Source organism: Schistocerca gregaria, chromosome X (assembly GCF_023897955.1).
Source record: "Schistocerca gregaria isolate iqSchGreg1 chromosome X, iqSchGreg1.2, whole genome shotgun sequence".
In the NCBI taxonomy this organism is placed as follows: domain Eukaryota; kingdom Metazoa; phylum Arthropoda; class Insecta; order Orthoptera; family Acrididae; genus Schistocerca; species Schistocerca gregaria.
Window position 1 is genome coordinate 786,970,726 of NC_064931.1, and position 16,766 is coordinate 786,987,491.

General features: G+C 43.2%; 1 protein-coding gene across 6 annotated transcripts in view; it reads left to right on the forward strand.

Moving 5' to 3' along the window:
* The window catches only part of LOC126299537 (talin-1), a 267,085-nt gene that overhangs the window by 71,887 nt on the left and 178,432 nt on the right, over positions 1 to 16,766 (forward strand). Inside the window, exon 1 of one of the 6 annotated variants that reach the window (XM_049991528.1) lies at positions 8,041 to 8,293. The exons of the other annotated variants lie outside the window; for them this stretch is intronic. The gene's annotated coding sequence lies outside the window, so the exon portion shown is untranslated. Of the gene's footprint in view, positions 1 to 8,040; positions 8,294 to 16,766 lie in introns of those variants that run through there. 6 annotated transcript variants of the gene reach the window in all.

The following is a 16,766-nucleotide window of genomic DNA, read 5'->3' on the forward strand; positions in this document are numbered from 1 at the left end:
AGCACCTTCAGCTGGAATCTAGCTCGAAATGTTTGGTCATACTAAGGATTGCGGTGTGAGGAGGATTGATGGAATATTGTCTAAGAATGTTACCATCAATAAGATCGTTGTCTCTCATTACCAGTAACGCTTGGCAGTACATGGAATCTGTGTGACGTCCTCTTACTGGTTAAACGAGAGGATTTTGCGATTGAATCAGTGCGTTGTCTCGTTTAAAACATAGTAAAGATGGTTTGAACTCGGCAGCGTTTTTGCTACACTTGGTCCTATCGGAGGTGGCTTGCCTTTGCTTTCTTACGATTTGTGAGTTGACTAACATTATCAGGTGTAAGGGAAACCACAGTCTGACGTGGAACCCGAACAGCTATGCAACATGGACTGTTTCGCACACACCAACATTGCGAAAGCCACACAAACATAAAAAACGCATTTTTTTAATGACAGAAGATGCTTTTAAAGACCAAAAAATAAAGCCCAGAAACCGTAAGTTCTTCGTCTGCGAACTTCGCCCATTTCGTTTAGGAAGCCTTCATGACGGCGCTGTCACTTCATTGAAGGGGCAAGCTGTTTTGAGTTAGGTAGTACATCGTAGGGAATTTTGTCTTGCGACTTGAGGGATAGTACGAATGGCAATAACATTGTCAAATTTTGCCCTGACATTGTAAATATTGTACAGATATATAAATAATGTACGTCGTCGTCGTGTTTAACAGTACAGTAATCGTCACACTTCCTTTTATATGCCCGTTACATTATTTAAATGGTTTGTATGCCATTGAGCGAAATCCAGTCATTCATTATGTTTCTTTTGAAATGCGTGTGTAATAATTCGTGTAAGTATCGCCATTGTATACAACATGCTGTGGCAGATGCTAACAACCAGTGTAAAGAAACCGCAGACTAACCAGAGGCGTCAGCGCCATATTCACTGTGCAAACGTAACCTCGGTATCCGCCGTGTGGTCTCCGTCTGTTCCTGTCGCTACGGTGGGGTCTGTAACTTGTGTATACATTGAGCATTGCAAGTTGACTGCATAATGGGTGCAGCTGCGAGGGAAGCGGGCAGTTACCTTATCGCCGCCAGAGAGTTAACGCGTAGCAGAGCACGGCGAGCGGCGCGTCGGAATGTGCACGCGTGTTATCTCGCCGTCTCGTGTTTCATGACGGCGTACCAGTGGGTCGCAGACGGAGAATACAGACAAGTCTTTGTAGCTGCCTTTTCGGGGCGTGCAGACGGACCACTCACGCATCGCGGCCGTGTGTGCCGAGGAAGCGGCCGCGCGGTACCTGCCGTCGACTATTTATATCTCGCCACCTCCTCCAGGCGTCACGCCCCTTTTTAGCTCTGCGCTTTCCCGCTTGCTGGCGCTGCCTCATTTCTTGGGAGATGTTGCAGAAAATAATGGTTCTGCAGCAACATAACGATAATCATTTACGCGTCCTTTGTCCATTTCTACCTTCCTTTTTAGCATTAAGAGCTCCCTAAACAGAGTTAAAGTTACGGACTGCGAAAGGAGCGATTGTGCATCTTGTCTAGATCTAGGGGCTGTATTTTAGCAGCGGAATCAGTTGTGGCATATGTCGATTCCAAAGAACTTAGCGTCGTATAGAGTAGTTTAGAGCCTCTAGTACGATTTTGTGGTATGTAACAAGGAGATAGAAAAGAAGGTTGAAGTTTGGCGTGTCGTAGACGTAGAGGTCATCTAAGGCGGAGGTCAGTTGGACAATGATGGGGTATAAAATAGGTATTTGCATCGTAGATGGAACAGTCCTGCCATTTGCTAGAAGTGATTTAAGAAAAAACACAGAAATTCTAAATCTGTATGGCTGTAAAGAGTTTACAACTCCGCTTCTTCCGAATACGAGTTCAATGTGTAAACCATTACTCTACCTCTCGCGATAACACCTGTGGAGGGGGAAATCAGTAAAATGGCTCTGAGCACTATGGGACTTAACATCTATGGTCATCAGTCTCCTAGAACTTAGAACTACTTAAACCTAACTAACCTAAGGACATCACACAACACCCAGTCATCATGAGGTAGAGAAAATCCCTGACCCCGCCGGGAATCGAACCCGAGCGTGGGAAGCGAGAACGCTACCGCACGACCACGAGTTGCGGACGGTAATCAGTAAAATCGATGTAAGGAAAGCTATGTATTTTGTAAGTATATGCAATATCTGCATTGATTCGGGATATTAGTTGGGTTTAAAGAGCATAGCTGAATAACTGGAGAGGCTGTGTTGTCTCTATTTCTTACCCTTTCTCCTCCTAAGACTGCACTATAGTACACATTGCATTCGAAACGTCAGCTATTTACACTGGTGTCCAAAGTTAAAGCAGAAAACTGGTATTTTCCCGTGTTGTGTCTAATTCACATTGTATAATCATAAAAAAATGTAAACAGATGTCCGTGCAGTCGTATTCTGCACGAAAGATAGTGTTTCGGTCAATCGACAATACGCCAAAGTTGGTGTCAGGGCACCTATCAAACGGGGTAATGTATTCCGGCTAGTCCCACATCCACAGTCGCTCTGTACACAGTCACAGACGGTGCAATATGGCACAAACAAGACACCAGATTCTTTGCGGTGGGGGCCATGGTAAGAATGGAAGCAGGACAGTCGCAAACTGATGTGACCCGAAAGCTTAATGTGAATCGTTCTGTTGTTTCTCGGATGTGGCGACAATTTATAGAAAGCGAAACAGTATCCCGAAGAGTATGGAACCGCGTGACCGCTACGGTCGCAGGTTCGAATCCTGCCTCAGGCATGGATGTGTGTGTTGTCCTTAGGTTAGTTAGGTATAAGTAGTTCTAAGTTCTAGGGGACTGATGACCTCAGAAGCTAAGTTTCATAGTGCTCAGAGCCATTTGAACCATTTTTTGTATCCCGAAGACAAGAGCAGGGCCGACCACGTGTGCTGTCAGAAAGAGAGGACCGTTATTTGGCTGTAAGGGCACGACGGTACCGCCTTTATACTGCACGGCAACTGACATCTGACCTCGTAGCATCCACTGGACATGTAAGGAGGCAAACGGTGTACAGAGGACTTTGGCGGACTCACCTTTATTTTCGGAGACCTGCTGTATGTGTACCACTGACATGTCTTCACAGAAGGGAACGTCTAGAGTGGAGTCGTCAACATGCCATCTGGACGGTCGAACAGTGAGCCAATGTTCTTTTCGCAGATGAGCCCCGATTTGGTCTGGAGATAGTGTCTCGAGGCATTCGCATCTGGAGGGAATGTGGAACACGATTTCGCAATCCAAACTTTGTGGAAAGAGACCGATATCGAGTAGGATCCGTAATGGTGTGGGTAGGGATTATGTTGACCACTCGAACACTTCTTCATGACATTGTGCGGGCGAATCGTCAAGGTTTAACTGCTGTCAGCTATCGCGACGAGATTTTGGGACCTCATATGCGGTTGTTGCGAGGTTATGTAGGCCCAGAATTCATATTGATGGACGATAATGCTCGACCTTATAGAGCACGGGTGGTTGACGTTTTCTTGGAAACGGCAGATACTGCATGCATGCCGTGACCTCTCCCGATTTAAATTCCATAGAGCATGTTTGGGATGCGCTAGGGCGACAGGTTGTATCACGTCAGCATCCACCAACCAGTCTCAAAGACTTGCGAGCAGCTCTGCCGGAAGAATGGGCGTTATTGCGTCAACATAAGACTGATGATATCACTCATAGCATGCCCTGTCTTTGTCATGCCCGTATTGCTGCCATAGGCGGTAACACCCCACGCTGAGCACATTAAACAGTTGTGGGAATGCTGTGTAAATCCGTTAAGTTGGAAAAAACGAAGAACGTTATTGTTTACTGTTATCCATGTTGCGGTTGTTCACGTTGTGTGTTCTTTACATTGTTTCTACTTTACTATCACCTGTTTACACTGTTCTGCGGCAAAATAAACACAACCTTGTCAAATTTCCATTTGTCGCTTTAGTTTTAACTAGTGTGTGCTTCGGATGAAGGAAGGAAGAAAGGTTAGAGTCAAACGCCCGTGAACAGCACGGTCCTTAGAGTGGGAACATACGCTCCGATTACGAAAGGAAGGGGAAGGAAATCGGTCGAGCCTTTTTCAAAGGAACCGTCTCTACATTTGCCTGTAACTATTTATGCAAATCACTGCAAACCTAAATCTTGTTGGCCGGACGCCGATTTGAATTGTCCTCCTCCCGAATGCTAGTCCAGTGTTCCAACCATTGTGCCATTTCGCTCGGCTTGTGCTCGCAGGCGGTACTAAGAAATTCCATGTATCATACGAGGCGGTTTAATACAAATACCGGAGGAGGACTATCTCCACTGGGCTTGTTAAATTATGTCCACGACTTCCGCGGTTTCGGAAAGTAAAGGTAGCTGATACATTTCTGAATGCCACGTACTTGATGTGCGGCACAACCTGCTATTGTGCATGGTTAAACCTGGCAATAATTTCTGTGTAAACAAGCGCTCGAGTTGTTCTTGTTTTATTTGCTGTACTTGTTGATCATTTAATATCGAAAGATATCGCAATAGAAGGAAGACGAGTCATGAGCAGTTTGCAGTACAAGTTTCATGAAGATTGACATTGAATCATTTGAGGTGCGGAATGTTTCCAGTATTGTCAGTCGACTGTTCACCACCTACCCCACTGTGATTGTTCTGAGGGTTAGTATTTGTAAACCTAGGCTCAAGATCATTGCTAAGTGTGAAATAAATGAAACGTGTTCGCAATTGCGAATATGGACAACCATCAGCTGTATAATGGAATGGCGACAGTGAAAATTTGCGCTGGACCGCCACTCTAACCCATATTTCACGCTTATAGCGAGCGGTCGCCTTACGTTAGGCTATAGCACGACTCACGGCCAGATCCAAACTTCCATATGTCGTCAAGCAAGTGTGTACACCACCTGTCGTGGTCTGGCTGTGAGTCCTGCTCAGGTAAGGCGACCTCTCGCGATAAGCGGAAAATCCGAGTTCGAGCCCAGATCCGGCACAAATTTTCAGCGTCGTTATTACATTACACAACTAATGGTTGTCCATACTCGTAATTGCGAATACGTTTCATGTATTTCGTAACGGCTGTTGTCGCCGCAGTGGCCGTTCATGCATGCAAGTCCAAAGGAGCATGCAAGTTCAAAGACGTGTTGCATCATAATTAGAATTAACACCGGCAATGCAAAATCGTATTGCTTAGTTTCATTTATCTCACTAAAGAGAATGAGAATGCATTACAGACACTTGGATAGCGGTGCCGCTCTGCCTTACGATCAGGCTGACGGTTGCTCCTTTCTGTATCTACGATTCAGTCTATAGAACCGTACGTATGAAATTACAGTTCATATGACGTAACTGGTGCGTGCAAAGAAAGGTTCCAAACATTCGGAATCAGCGCATCTCGCTGTGTGTACATGATTGAAACAGGTTGCTTTATAGTGCACTGAGTAATTAGGCGTAGTAAGCTTGAAATCCCCTTTGCACGTTGAGTTAAAAGTCGACTAAAAGGATGTCGATTTACGGTGGGTGATGACTATGACCAACTGCCATCAAATACTTGCCTGATAAATGTTTTCAAATGGTAATGAAGTGCACGGGGTATAGTGGGAATAATTTGAGAAAATGAAATGAACATAGCTATACTAATGCTGTTGTGGACTCCAGAACACGTTTTGTTTTGAAAGTTGATGCAGGAACGTGAAGTGATTTGGGAACACAAATTCCTACTTTGTGAAAGTGGTTCTCGGTTACATGAGACAACAACGAATGAAAGTGCTGTACTGCTGCTTGAGCCTCGTGTATTGGAGCTCCCACCCACCCAACGGCAGCCAGTGGCAATTATCTTCATCGACTGCCGCTGCGAGTATTTTTAGAAATCCGGTGTTTAGAGTTACCACTAAAGCTGCGGTGTAATCGCCGCTAGTGTAGTGTGCTGAAGCCGGACTACACCCTACGTGCTGCGCTTCTGCGAAATGGTCTGTATGACACACAGCTATGCAAGTAAACACTACTCACCATCAGTGACTAACCGCTTTCCTGTCCTGCTGCCAGCCCTTCCTTACTACCAACAGAGCGTAGCTCTTTCTTAACGTTCGCGCGTGGTTCCAGTACAACATCGTACACAGGGTGAGTTACGTAACCTGTTAACCTCAAGTGCTTCCGGAACCGCATGAGATAACACGAGTTTGTTTTCGCGCAGATGAATTGTAAAGATATAAGTTGTCATTCCTCTCGGCTGTACCAAGAATCATTATTTCGATGCATAAACAATAAAGATTTTTGGCACAGCCTAGAGAAATGACAACTTTCAGTAACTTTACCAAGAATGTGAACCCGGTACTTAACAAAATTTTGAATTGTAAAGCAACACAAGATATGCTATTAGTCCTAATGCGTTTGTGTCTTTAAATTGTCATGGAAAAGAAAAATCTCTATATATTTCAATTTTCTTGGAATAAAAACGTCGATCAACGTTTGCGGTGCGCTATGTGGTAGATGATGACAGTTTGTGGTAGAATCTATGCGGAAGAAGAGGTAGAGCCGCGTAAGAGGTTCATGTAGCAGAGAGTTTAAAATCGGGAAAACATAGTACAACTTTTTAGGCATTAAACAGCGTACCATAAACGGTGCATGTCTTCCGTTCTACCCAAGACACAAGACTGGAAACGCATCACTTCCGTTAGTTCCATGCATACAACTGTTCAGTTGAATCATTCTGCATCGAACAGTAATAGTTTACATCCGGTCGAGATATTACGAAGACCTGAGTGTGCTTTTGTTAGTTCAGCAGACGTAGACAAGTAATTATTGTCACATTTTAACAAATGTTGATGGTATCAGTAAATTTAAACTTTTATCATGCAAAATATAATTTGTATTCATGCTGGAAATTTGGTGTTCTCTTCATAGTTGCAGTGGTTGCGTTACGTGACGCTTTCCCGTCGCGTTTGCGAAGTTTCCTTACATCCCAGCCTGAGTGCCGGATTTAGCTGATTCATATTGCCAACTTCCATTGAAGACGTGCGTGCGTGGATGCGTCCGTACGCTCGCTCGCTCGCTCGCCTGCCTGTCTGTCTATGTATCAGTTTTTGTGAAGGTCGAAGTGGGTGTGCCCCTCCCCCCGTCCTATTCCATCCCGCTCCTCTGCCGCTGAACTGAATTGAATTGGTTTGTATATGTTGCTACCCTCAAAGACATATCCTGATTTTGATTTAGTGTCTTCTTTGTAGTGCGTTCCCACTAAGTATTAACATTGGAGGTGAATATTCTGTTATGAACTTCCTCTCGTTTCCTATCTTTATGAGGCATTTACTATAAAGGGAGTCACGACTTCATGTTAACGAGTGGTGTATTGTGTTCCTTCGCCGTGGCGTATACTTTCAGACTCATTTCGTCTTCATGTCTGCTGCGTTGAAGATGATCTGACGCAGACTTAAATTTCTTGGAATTTATACTGTTTTTCACGACAAAAAACTTTATTCTGGAGCTTTCAGAGATAAGAGTCTCGTATACATTACGTGACGTTGCCCGACAGAAAGTGCATTGGAGTAAAAGCACTTTAATACACTATACTCACTGTGTAGGTAAATATATCGGAACGCACTAGACTTGGAGGTTGACGACCTTCTTTAACTGTCTGCACTATGTTGGAGCTGTCCCTATATTTATTTATTTGTGAAAGCTGAATATTCGAAAAAAAATAGAAAGAAGTTTCCGTAGTATCGACCGTTTCCTGACCAATCTAATGTGTCAAGAACTGTTAAGCCACATTAATGCGTGTAACTAGGAGTCTCCTCAGTTGATATAGCACTGTGTTTTTGCGGTGCAAATCGTCCATAGCGGAAATAGGGAAGCATAGCTTCATTTGTTGCATCCTAGCGACAGAGACAAAGGAGGAAACAACAGAATTCCTGCGATTTGTTATTCAGTTAGCGTTAATCAGTTTGTAAAAACTTAAAACGAACGGTTGCCGAATGCAGTGTGTAAGCTCCTTGCGCGCGCCTCGTTTCGTCAGCAGGGGAAGTTCGTGGTTTGCAGTTGGCAGTATCCCAGAGGAAGCCGCGCCTGGCCGCTCGTGCGCAGGCCTCAGTTTCGTTCAGATTGCGCGCCGCGCCGAATGACCGTCTCGTGCGCATGCTTACTCTTTGTCGTTGAAGTGACCAGTTTCGGGTGTCATTACTGCTGAACCGAAACCTGTTGAAAGTGAAGAACAGCGATCGCTATCCTGAACGGAGGGAGAAGTCGTCCAGGAGGCGTGACACGCGCAACGCAGTGCAACAAGTGTTTTGCCACTCGGTGAGCAGTCGTCCTCTTTCCGCGTCGTTCGGGGTATTCTCTCTTCACTATGCTACACACTTCGAATGCGACACCTGACTCGCTTTACTTTTCTGTAATGGCGCTTCTGTGTTTTGCAACGAAATAGAAGATATAGGAGATGCTACACGGTGATCGGAAGCAAGACAAAAAGAAATCTTGTCTCTCCGAATTACGAGATATTTAAATTTTGCCTCAGTTCTGGGAGAGACTGTTTTTCATGTAGCAGTAATGTCACTTTCTTAATTATATGAAGATGTGATGTTTGTGAGTGACTACGTTGTAATATTTTAGTGTTAATAATACTGCACGTACTTAGTCTTGATACTCAAACATTCGCCCTGCCTTTTGCAAGTGGAGCACATTTCACTGAAGGGTACATTAAGAGCCCTTTAATATTCCATGGAAAGTTAGTCTGGTAACAATGGTAAAATTTAAATGTTGGTTCATGTATAGAAGTGGAGTTCGTAAAATGTGCAACATTCGAGCAGCAGTAAACCGAGAATAACCAGTTTGAAATAACTACACGAATCAACACCTGGAAATACGACCGGCGGTAATGAAAAACCACTGGATACCAAACGATAAAAATCTAGCCACGAGGAAGGCAGATACCAGATTTAAGATTAGTGGAGGAATCCTAAGGAAACGCAGTTTACCCATAAAGAAGAGGGGTTGCAAATACATTGTTCAACCAGTCCTTGAATATTATTTGTTAGGTTGTGGGTTCCCCAGCGATTGGGCTAAACGAGAGAGAGAGAGAGAGAGAGAGAGAGAGAGAGAGAGAGAGAGAGAGAGAGAGAGAGAGAGAGGGTGGGGTGAGGTGCATCAAACAAAGCCAAGTCCATGTGTAGCTTCATTTAAGACGACGACTGACGTGGGGTGAGAAAACCAGATTGACCGGTCAAGATTTCTTCAGATCAGTGATTTAGTTCGTCGTGATGCGTTTGAAGTCGCAGTCTGATGGAGCGGATCTCGAATCTCTGTTCAAGTATCAAGCTTAAGGTTGCCCGCGATTTTCCTAGATCATTTTAGAGTACCGCAATGTTGATTCAGATTTCCTACCTCATACTTGTCTATTTAAAGTGGTTTCCATCTCTGATGCCCTAGGTGTCGATGAGACGTTAAACGACTCCGTAAGCTTCTCCACAGTGTTTGGTGAACCGCACTTCGTACTGATATATGTCACATCCTGTACTTTTGAGGCCTAAATTTTTGTGTGTTGCCAATAGGTATGATGTCAAAAATATTTACCATTGCGGTTAAATTACGTAACATTACTACAGTTGCAGATCGTTACCAATGTTGTAATAATAGAGAACTGTAAAAGATTATATCTACTGTTCCATTTATCCTAAATACAGAAGCACCTAAAACTGTTTTACTACGAAACACGATACAGTAGCGCTAACATAACAGGTACACAATTTCTTACACGAGATAAGTTTATTAATTTCTTTTTCCTGTGTTTCTGTATTCGTATTCGACGCATCGCAAATTACGAGAAATCATGTTGCGAAACTCGTGCGTGGCGTAAGAGATTACTACTATTAGTAGTAGTAGTAGTAGTAGTAGTAGTAATACCACCACCGAATGTACGAGGGTTGGAACTTAAATGGTGGTAACTATTTATTCACCACCGATACAAAAGAGTTACATGTTCCCACCTGTTACTATCCTTCAAAGGTAAAGAAGTAAAGCTGTGAGGACGGGGCGTGAGTCGTGCTTGGGTTGCTCAGTTGGTAGAGCACTTGCCCGCGAAAGGCAAAGGTCCCGAGTTCGAGTCTCGGTCCGGCACACAGTTTTAATCTGCCAGGAAGTTTCACATCAGCGCACACTCCGCTGCAGAGTGAAAATCTCATTCTGTCCTTCAAAGTCGTCACCAGCGTTGTGTAGAAACCGTTGCCAGCGATGTGGAAGGCGTAGTATACCGTTAGCAGAGTCTGCTCTTTTGATGGTGCGAATGAAGCGGTCTGCTGCCTGTCGAATCTCTGTAACAGTTGTGAAGCGAATGTCACGAAGTGGTTCCTTCGTCTTCGGAATCAAATCAAAGTCACAAGGACTTAAGTCCGGGGGAGAATGGTGGATGGTACAGTACTTCACAGTACCACGGCCGAACAGAGCAGCCACAGCTTGAGCTGTATGCGCCCGCGCATTGTCGTGCAAAATGATGGGCGTGTTGCGCAGGAAGTGGCGCCGCTTCTGTCGCAAAGCTGGTCGCCGGTGATGCTTTTTTTTTAAAAAAAAAAGCTTTGCGAAAGAACCGCGAATCTAAAGCCATTTTACTTGATATTATTTACCGCAAATTTCTGCAAAATGCTTCATGTATCCAGTGGAATGGGCAGGGAGGTAGCGAACCACCCGACGAAAACGTTGAGGGCTAGAGCCCGTGGCTAAAAGCCTGACAAAATTCAGAATTCACGCCAGTCATCGCTCGCAAGTGGAATTTTACATTGTTTTCTCAGTTGCGTCCAGTTTATTAACTATAATTTGCAAGTTATTTGTTTGTGATGCTGCTTACGCCTAAAGCGTGCTGGACGTTTCTAACTGAACGTAGTTGATTTAGTAGAATATTTTTATATTTGTAAATTAACACTCTAACAAGGAGATAAATAATTTTCTGGCAGTGTGCGGGAGAGAAAATAATCCTCCCTGAAATGCCACTTTCCTTATTTCTGTCCTGAATAGAGTTGGTTAGGCCGCACTCTGTAAGCAGCTAGTATACACCGTACAAGGTAGTATTGTAGAAGGGGTTGTGTCCCCTGGTCTTCGTCCAATTGTTGACATCGGTACCCTATAGATTGTCAAACAGAGGACCTCTGCAGGCGTAGGTGAAGTTAGACTATAGTTGTTGAGCTCCGTTGGTGAATTCATCACACCTGAGGTGTTCGGCGGTTCAGTGTTTATGTTTATATCACTTGTGTATCATAAGAAAGAATTTACCTTGCATGATTCCTGCTCGTTCTAGCGTACGTAAATTAATGAACATATAGCGCACTTCTGCAGTAATTTGTGCTCTGTTCTTCTTCGTGTTGATTTTTTTGTAGGTATTCACTAACAGCGTGCACGATAAGTAAACTAGAGGTATGAAAATGTATTTCTAATCACCGCTTACTCTAAATCACATCTTGCTAAAGCGAAGATGTGTCTTTAAATAAGGAAACGGCCTATTTAATAACCTTGCTTTGTCCAATCCGATCGCGTACTCCGCATTCAGTGTCTTTGACGCTGCGGTCATTGATCTGATGTTTTCCTTCATTTTCTAGTCGCCCGGCTATTTATGAGATCTTCGAATGTGAATAAATGTATTGAAGAAATGCACGTGGTGTTTTATACTTGACACACAGAACTATGAACGGCGTCGGCAGATCGTGGCGGCGACAATTGATGGAATGCCACCGATTTGAGTATTAAGAGCTTGTGTAAAAAAGACACAATGGACTGAAGTGCTACACAACTTTTGGGTATTATTAATAGTATGAAGGAAGGTCTTGACGACTCAATTAAAATAGTAAAACTAGCCATATTCCAACAAGAGTGATACATAACACCTACGCTGCAAAAGCGCATTCTTCTTGTTGTTGTTGTTCTCCTCCTCCTCCTATTATTATTATTATTATTATTATTATTATTATTATTAATGTTGTTGTTGTTGTTATAATCATCATCTCCGTGATGATAGGTGTCAACTCTCAAATTTGAAAGAAATAGCGAAAAACAAGGTAGAAGGGAGATGAGAGTCTAACGTCCCGTTGACAGCGAGGTCATTAGAGACGGATCACAAATGATCAAGGAAGGAAATCGGCCGTCACTTTCGAAGGAACCATCCCGGGATTCGCCGTAAACTAGTTACGGAGTATCTAAATCTCAGTTATCGAACAGTGATTTGAACCGTCGTCCTCCTGAATAGGAATGCAATGTCTTGTCAGTGTGCCGCTTCTTTCGGCAAAAAGGAAGAAAGACAAATATGACGAAAATCGTAGGACCAAAATGTACAAATGGAATTTAGAAGAACTCAAACGAAGTCTATCACGCCACTGAAAAAAATTACAGATACAATTGGGAAATGGCGATTATAATTTTATGATCACGTACGTAGAATGAATAACAACTTGTTTACAAAAATATTGAAATTAGCTTTATCGATGAATAACTGAAACAGTTGGTTAATAGAAATGCATGAAGACGACCTAAAGAAATTGACATTCATAGAAAATCTTTCAAGATAGAATAAAATTTCCAGCCATAATTCATAACCGCAAGTATGCTGAGAAGCCATCTTTACAAGCTACAGGATAGACTAAAGAATAGAAGAAGAAACAACGAACGGGCAAAGGGGTTTTGGAAGGAAATAAGTGCTACATAATTCGAGTAAAAGCATTTTAGATGCTGCCTTATTGGGCACAACGAATAAAAAAGGTTTTTAACATTACTGTCTCATCAGCAGTTCTTTAATGATAGCGAATAAATATTGAAACTGAACACACAAGCAAATAGCACTAAATTATCTCTCACGCACCGAACACGCAGATCCGGTCATTATGGCTCTCTTTCCTGTTCGTCTACTGTTGACGCTAAGAAGAGCAGACGCGAGCGACCATGCTGGCCGCCGCGAGTATTTTTAGACCTCGCAAGCTGCCGACGAAAGGAGCCAATAAAAAAGCGAGAAAAACCTGCAAATGTGCCGTCTCTTACGGTAGCTCTGTCGTTACGTAGGAACAGGCACTGTGTTAAAGCACTTGACGCAGAAAGATGATGTAGATGTACAATACACGTTAATGGATTCCTGGATTTATGTCATGCGCTAGTACACTCACAGCACACTTATTCATTTCCTGTAATAAGCAGTAAGGCGCGTTCATCAATGCACTGTATTTGTACCTATGATAGGCATACTGATGACCATTTGGAACCATCTCCTCAGAAAAGGTTCGAAAAACTCGGTATCCTTTTGAGACAATAGTATTTTTGGGTTGGCTCTTCGTTTGGTTCTTGTGGGTAAATTTACGTTTTTGTGTTTTTTGAATTGAGTGCAGCAGTACTATTTTGTATGGAAATAATTTGAAATTCTCCTTAGTCTTTAGTTGAAATAACATTACTTTCGTATTAATTGACATATTGTACAGCAATTTTAAGTATACACGCAATAAACAAAAATATCTTTCCTTGACTGTTACCCATTCAGGAGGGACTCTTTTTGTACAACTTACAAAGAAATAAACACACTGTCGGACAGAATCGGCAACAGAACTTCTGTAATGCAGCTGATAGTCGCAGATACGTCTATAAAGTCTTCATAGATAATAACGTTGTAACATAAATTTTTATGATGCAAATAATAATATTATTGTTGGATGACTAGTTTAATTACAGCTTTATAGTCGGTGTTGTTCGCACACGTATGCAAATGTTGGAAAAAATGTTACACTTGTTCTGCAGATGTATGTGCAAACCGATTTAATTTCATAACGGAGCTGGCAGATTTTACTAACTCGTTGCATCTCATCGATACAGCTTGGAAATGTAAAATGATGAAGTAAACGTTCATTGGACATTAAACCCTAAACTCTCTTTCTTCCTATGTCTCTACCCTCGTTTTTCTATACCGTTCATAGTACCTTCGCTGCTCCCTTATCCGATATCCATCCCAACAGCATTAAATCGGACATGTATTCCGTCCGTAATGATGTCAGTGTAGATGGGACATCGAACTCGAACTTTCCTATCCTCATCAACAGTAAAAGTACTACTGTGGTTCGGTAATTGGTGAGATTGTGAGAAGCACACCATTAAACCTCTGAAACGACGCGACAGTTCTTGCAGGAATATGATTCCCAATGCGACCACATCAGCGTAATAAGAGTTTGTTGCAGGCTCTCTGATGATGGTAGCCACACCGCGTAGACAGCGAGCTGGCCACTCTGATAGACATATCGCAGAACTCCAGAACTCTTGCTGCCCACTCCTTGATATTTCGCTACGCTTACGCAGCCGTTGGTTAGACACTTAGCAGACGACTGAAGTTAGCAACGAAGATAAAGTGGTTGCAGCAGATTCATCGTTTCCTTCTCATCAAAGCTATTAATTTTGGCCGTGAAGAACATATCGGCTGCCGTACATATGTTTGCAAACGTATATGTAAAATTAATTCATTTAGTCCATTCTTAAATCATTATTTTTCCGAAAGGGCAAGTGGTATGATGGTGTTCAAATGGCTCTCAGTACTATGGGACTTAACAGCTGAGGTCATCAGACCCCTAGAACTTAGTACTACTTAAACTTAACTAACCTAAGGACATCACACACACCCATGCCCGAGGCAGGATTCGCACCTGCGACCATAGCGGTCGCGCGGTTCCAGACTGAAGCGCAAAGAACCGCTCGGCCACTTCGGCCGGGTATGATGGTGTTATAAAGGTCTACAGAAGTCAGGATGATTTAGACAGACACACTATGAATATGTTTAAAATGCATTACAGTTTGTAGGCAGCATATTAAGTGGGGCGCAGTTGCCCATCAAGACTCGTTGTTCCTCGTTATCTAAAATGATTGCGGTACTTTAGCGCTATTGCGCAACTTTGTCATCTGGAACGTTCCGAAATATAGAGGAGCTTGTTTTTATTCCTTTGTACACGGAAAAATTACTTCAACCCGAAATGGTTTGTTGATCTATCTCAACTATTAAGCTCCTTCGCCGGCGCGAACACCTGTCCATTTATAATGATTTAATTCTTTAATTCGTTATTGTTTTTCGGCAAGCAAGGGAACAGAACTTAAAATTTCTGTATGATTATTTCTACATTTGTCGGTTCCGTAAATGCACAGATTTAGAGGAGCTGTTATTGAAAACTTCGAATCTTGACACCGCAGATGTGATTGGCACGCTAGTTTCGACGACAAGTGCAGTCATTTTTGTGCTGCGGCCTTGCTTTTACACGGAGTCCATGGCCTTTGCTGTTTCAGAGCTGACACGGGAGTAACAAACGCAAATACTATTTTTCACTGTGGAAGGCTGTCTCATAGTGCGAGTATCATATTTGGAAAACTGCAGTTGTCAGTGATCTTCGATGGCAGCGTTAGAGAGTTGGTTTTGGTATCTACAAACCGTAATATAAACTAAGTGTTGTGTTACCGAGCGTGGTGGTACAGTTGTTAAGGCATGATAACCGCGTTCGTGTGTTCGATTTCCCGTGCAGACATCCAGCGTCGGGTTTTTGGTTTCTCGGACATCGGCTTGGTCCCTTTGAGAAAGACACGGCTGCTGTGATGGTACTTCTTCTCGAATGAACCTAGCGTGTTCAGAAATTACGGAGGAGCTCTGGCTTTGTAGTATTGACAGTGCAGGTAATCCCCATAAGTATGTTCAAATAAAGTCTCTTATGTTGTTACATAACGTGAGCATACGATTTCCACTAGGTGTAGTTCAGTTTCAGCACAATCACTCGACAGCCCCAAAAGTATACACTAGCTGAACAAAAGCATCCGGAAATCTCTGTGTAAAGCCGAATTGACCACTGGATGTCACGAGAGGTGGACCCACGAGTCTGAGGAGTATTGTGTTGTCTGTAGAGAAGCAATAACAGCACAATGGGTCGTTCAAGGGAGCTCAGTGACTTCGAACATGGACTAGTCATTGGATATCAACTGACTGACAAATGCATCAGGGATATTTCAACATTTCTAATGCTGTCCAAGTCGACTGATGTGATTCTGAAGTGGAAACGTGAAGGAACAACCACAGGAAATCAGATCAGACAGCCCTCCTGTAATGACGTGCAGCGACTGTCGTGCATTGAGGAGGTGTTTGTGAAAATCCGCTGAAATCATTGGAAGGAATCACTCGTGAGTTCCAAAGTTCTACCAGCAGTCCATCTAACACAATGACTGTGCGCAGGGAGTTAAAAAGAATAGGGTATAGTGGTCGAGTAGCTCCTCTTAAGCTACACATTGCTGTAGTCCGTGCTAAGCGACACTTGATGTGGAGTAACGAGCGACGCCATTGGGCAGTGGATGATGGGAAACGAGGTATTTGGAGTGAGGAATCTGTGGTCATCTTATGGAAGGACTTAAGATTGGCGGTTGCATGGACAGCGTTATCTCTCATCATGTGTAGTGCCAACACACATTGTCAGGACACTTAGAAAATGTGACAGCTCTACTAAGGAGACTGTCTACATTACGTTTGTCCGTCCCCTTTTAGAACACTGCTGCGCGGTGTGGGATCCTTACCAGATAGGACTGACGGAGTACATAGAAAAAGTTCAAAGAAGGCAGCACGTTTTGTATTCTTGCGAAATATGGGAGAGAGTGTCACAGAAATGATACAGGATTTGGACTGGACACCATTAAAAGAAAGGCGTTTTTCATTGCGCTGGAATCTTCTCACGAAATTCCAATCACCAAATTTCTCCTCCGAATGCGAAAATATTTTGTTGACACCGACCTACAAAGGAAG